This window comes from Aphis gossypii, chromosome 1 (genome assembly GCF_020184175.1).
Source record: "Aphis gossypii isolate Hap1 chromosome 1, ASM2018417v2, whole genome shotgun sequence".
NCBI classification, from domain to species: Eukaryota; Metazoa; Arthropoda; class Insecta; order Hemiptera; family Aphididae; genus Aphis; species Aphis gossypii.
The window spans coordinates 66526409-66532458 of record NC_065530.1 but is presented as its reverse complement, the minus strand read 5'-3'; positions in this window follow the sequence as shown (position 1 = coordinate 66532458).

The following is a 6050-nucleotide window of genomic DNA, read 5'->3' as shown; positions in this document are numbered from 1 at the left end:
AAAAACTCACTTATTTTGTTTAATAGAAAGTCGTTTTGTCTGTGTATGAGAATATTGTACATCTTTTCGATTGCAACATGGTTTGCACAAATGCATAAACGTAAATAGAATACAGCACGACAAAAAGACTTGGAGTCAACGTATTGAAAATTGCCTACGGCCTACAGTAGATTTATTATCTATTATACACCTATTGGTTGAACTATCTTTTCCCATATGGTCAATACAACCAACATTCATTTAAATTTTCTAAAAGTCACAGGAAAAAAAATTCCATGATAAAAAATTATAAAATTATTATACTAACATTATTATGTTAATGTTTATTATTACTATTAATTAGTAATAAATAATATGCACATGCAACTTATAAAAGAAATACCACAGCTACATAATAATATAATATTGTTTTGATCATAGACAAATAACGTTTATTCTTATTATACGGAGGATATCTATTATTAACGCATTAAAAATATTAATCATTTCAAAAATAGGACTTTCTAATTACATAGCTAGATTTATGAGTAGGCACATGACTACTTTTTTTTTGTTTAGTTGATGAAATTGTTGAATATTATGTATTATTGCATTATCATTAATCTTAAAAAGATATTACAAACGCATGAAATGTTTATTCGTCAATATTCAATCTCCTGGAGTTTTTATTAGTAAATTTCCGATGTAATGTGACTTGCTTTGTTGTCTATATCAGCGGTTCCTAACCCATGGGCCGCGGCCCACTCGTGGGCCGCGAGCAGCACGGTACTAGGCCGTGAATAATATAATATTATTATATATTTTTGTTTCATACTTGTTATATTTCTGGTTATTATAATATTCGATCAATATTACCTACAGTGTAAAATAAGTGTACGATATCGAACGTTTGAGGTTTGAATGTAGTTTTATCTCATATAATATATTATATTTTATAATTATAATACGTATATAGGTGTAGTATTATAGTGGGCCTTAAAGATTTTTTTACAAAATTGGTGGTCCGCACAACTAGAAAGGTTGGGAACCGCTGGTCTATATGGTATAAACACCTTGTAGCTTATTGTCTATACCTACTCTATACAATAAAATAACAATTGTAATAATAGTACCTATTTGGATTTTAGTTTCTACGTTTCTAATAGACAAATTTTAAATCTTTGTGATGAACTAAACAATAATAGTTATAATAAAAGTAACCGAGTTAGCGTGTTAGCTAATGGATTTACAAAATATTTTATTAATTTTATTTATAATATCGAATACAATATCATGTACATTACTCAAATTATTTACAAAATATGTATTAGACCAAGGTAACCACCGGACTAAAGATTTATTACAAGTATAATATTTTTGATGCAAACTAGTTTTATAAAGTTCGGCCAAAAACTAAGTCAAGAACATTCACGCGTAGAATTAGGTATAAATTAGGTATAAATCTGTAAAATATAACAGGTTATTATAAAAGAAATATTTATATTCATAACTACTTGTCTGTTATCATAGTTAATAATAATATAAATATTTACTAGGCATATCATGCTGTTAACGAGTAGGATTCTGTCATTGAGTTAAAGTTACTCAACGTATTAAATAAAAGATGGAGAAAAGTATAAATATTATGTTGAAATAGCCAACATACCTAACGTAAAATATAACCACACAAGCAGAAGAATATACGTATGACAGTGTATCACAAACGCGCACATGCAAACACGTATTAAAACATATAGAGATATATTGTATTATGATGGGTACGTATTATAATATTATATAAGCGTGTGTGCGAATCGCAAGTGTGAGTATGATAACACAAGTGTAATTTAGTACAAAAGAATAAAAAACAATTTTCATTCTTCTGCTTATTCGAATATTTCATTCAAAATAATATACAAAACGTGATACATTTGCTTGTACGCGTAATATATATTATATGCATATAATACATGTCGAGTATGTCATTATCGGTATTATAACGACTATTCGTTTTTAATATTTTAAAGTATAATTTTTATGCTTGTTTCCAGCAGACCTAAGAGTAATTTAAATAATTAAAATTGAACCGTTTTATGTAAGCATGACGATATTGCGGAAATGATTTTCAATTACATTAATGTATGTTATTTTTTTTTTTTGAAAAAAAATATTATCAGCGTGTATAAATTACACATACAAAATATTATTGTTTGTATTTATTTACTATATTTTAACAAATAGATTACATTTGAATATTTAATATAATCAAATTAAATTAAAATATTACATAGTGTAATTGTTATTATATTTACGATAAGTGATTGAAATATCTGTTTGTAGGAAGGTACCTACATATTTTTTTTTTTAAATAATTTTATTTCTTTTAGTTTGTAATTTGTACTTTGGGTTACAGCTTACATATTATGATCATTTGAATATTGATTCATTACAAAGAATAAATAAAACTTATATACTAGTAATGTACTAACAAAAACTCACTTAAAATAATAATGCCCAATATATTCAGTTTTTTTTTTATTACATACAAATAATAAAAATTGAATGCTATGATTTTATGAACCTATTAAATGTATATGTATAAATAATCAAATAAACAAAGTAATAATAAATGATCGTAAAAATGATAACCAATCATTTGTCGTACATATCTACATATCAGACAACTAAATGGGTACCTTTATCTTATAATCGTCAAAAACCATTCAAAAAAAGATTACTAGTTGACTATTCAATCATTCAAAATTCATAAAGATTTATTGAATTTAATCTTTAAACTGTAGGAAAAATAATAAATTACTCCTTTATTATGTAATTAGTGTTAATTTTTTTTATGTATACAGACATTTCACAAGAGACTTACTAAAAAATTTGTAGAAAGAAACACACTTGTCATTGTAAAAACAAAAGCTGCTGTCTGTTTAGTATAAAATCATTTAAATGATCAGAACAAGAATCGATGTATAGAAAATACGACTAGCATATAAAATAATTAATACCCAGTTAAATGTGTTGGTCGTAAAAAAATAGTGTTGTAAATCTATAGTTTACAGTGTTTACATTGTTTACTGCTATACCTATAGTTTATGGCTTTGTAACAAGATAATATGACACAAATGTATATCTATGAACATCTATTTAATTCGAATTGCAAATAACAATGGCTTAATATTGGTAATCAATTCATAATCTCGATTATAATCCACTTGAATATTATTTTTGAATTGTTTAAGTCTATTTTATTCTGGAGCTATAATATTTGGAAAATACACAGTATACTAAAATATTTTTTGAAACAAAAATTCAAAAGATCAGTAAGTGGTAATATTTTTATTATTTAATAAAATAGTTAATAAAACATTATTTTTTGTTAAAGAAGTGCAGATAACTGCGCGTATTTATCCTACATTTATTTAATAAACCATTACGATTAATTTATATAAATATCAAATAATTATTATTAGTTTCAATGTAACTAACTGTATATAATATGGTAAGTAAAATAATATAATGACACAGAAAAATGTATCATGATGTATATAACTCATCTCTATTACAGATGTTAGGTATATTATGTAATATATTACATTGTGATGAAATAAAAGAAGAAAAAATTCAGCTCCATTGTGATAAATAAACAATAGTATGTATGATAAATTAAATAATTTATTAGAAATAAATCGGAAATAAAAATTAAATTGATTTTGCTCATTATTTTTCGGTTATGTACATTGTACATACTATTAGCATATTTATTCTTTCAAATAACCTAAATATTATATATTTGAAATATTTCATAATTTTATCGTAAATGAAAACTAGGTACCAAAAATGTTTACAATAACTGTCAAGTATCAACAATAGGCAAGAATGTTATATATGTATCAATAAAATGAAGTGGTAAAAACTGAAACACAATTACATAACATATTATATACTCATATTTAAGCAGGTTATGAAAATGTATGTGAGTTACTTCAATCATACAACACAGTTTTTAGTACATCGCTTCTTAAAATTATACTAATTAAATAATAATTATTAAATTCACTTCTATTATTATAATTATGAGTCTTGAAAACTATGTCATTCTAAAAATGTTATCATTAAATATTTGGTAAAAAATTATTTAACTACCAAAATGATTGAGAAATTAACGATTAGGAGTATTTCTCGAAAATGAATTAAAAATGAGTCTGTATATTTCATAAGACATAAGTTAACTCTTCAACAATCATCAGATTCATCAGTTATCACTTAACTAATTTTATAATTTATTATAGTCAAACAATTATACCTGTATAGTTGATTGTAATTAAAAAAAAATTAAAAACTAATTTGTTTTACTTTTTAACAAATATTACGTTAAATTACATCACAAGTTATTTTTTACCTTCTCAATTTCGATATTAGGTTCAAGACAAATGTAATCGTTAAATAGCATATCTAATATAGACATAGAAAGTGTAGTGTATGTACCTACATTGTAATTATTATAATCTAAGTTTCCATTACAATTTGTGAAATAATAAATGAAAAAAATGCATCAAAATATTTATATTTACCTATACGTTGTGTACACTACTACTATTTAGTCACTGTCTAGATATATTAATTCTATTTAGTTTATACCTATATATTATGACAATATCTTCCCGTAAATATTTATAGATAATTAAATTACTATGTAAGATTCTTAGTTATTATATTAAGTAACAATGTAGGTAAGTACATAAATGTGAATTATTAATTCGTATAGTTATAAATTAATTTTAGTAGTAATATCCAAAACATTGTCAAGTCGCGTAGGCTTATGAATTAAATAACAATCTTATGAAAGGTAAAGATATAATATCTATGAAATAAATGTTAATATGTATATATATATGTATATATATAATTTTGATTATCATCTATATTATAAATATAAAAATTTAAATTATGAAAAAAAAATTGTTTAATAGATTACAGTAATATTTAAAATGTATTAATGCGCATGGTACATTATATATTATAATGATAATGTAATGTTTTTTAAAACTTTTTACAATAACATTTTGGTGGTGTTGTATAAGAATAGTTAATGAAATCTTGATGCTACTAATAAATATTTAGTTAGTAGATAGGTATTAATACAATGCCACAGCAGGACTCAAAGAAAAGTAATAAAAAAAACAATGTATTATAATAAATAAATAAACACAATGATAATTCCAGTGATGCAAGTATAGATCTTGGAGTAAACTTACTTACTGTGATATAGATTATTTATGAAAAAGACTTCACTTTCAATTGTAATAGCTAGACTGTAATTTCTGTACATACCCAACACATTTTTTAAATTGTAACACTAAAATATTCATGTTCTGTCTTTACTCAGAGAAGTATTCAATAAAAAAACCTATGTTTTTCTCCTGATACTATTGACAGTATTCCAAAGTCTCATATTATATATAGGTACAGATCCTGCAAGTTCATTTGATGCTATATGAATACTGAAAAAGTTATTGTTAATTTAAAATTAAAGTTAACCTACTGTATTTGGAGGTGGGTATTAGGGCAGAAATCAGATTACATGTGTTTGTCATTTCAGTAAATTAATAGTTTCCATATCTACTGTATAAAAATGCCACAACTCTTCACCTTAGTTAACCATCAAGTACAGTTCCCAACTTGAATAATATGTTATAAAAAAATTAATTTAAAATGTTAAAAGTTTTAAGTTTTTAGTAAGATATTTTTAAAATAAATATTAATTTTTGGTATTTGATTTTATAATCGTAATCAATTTTAAGTTCTTAAATCTTAAAGAAAGTTCTTGAAAATGTATTGAATGACTGCTTTGATTCGCTTAATCTATTTTGGAACAAAGTTCTTTATCACGGGTTGGCGAGGAGACCTAGCCGATAAAAAATGTAACGCGTAACGAAAAACCGTAAGAAAAAGAGAGAATGAAGGAGACCGTAACTACTTGTTTATTTTTAGTGTTGGTAAAAATCGTGTGTCTAGTCTCTAGTGTATCAAAGAGATTAGATAATATAACCTAATTATTT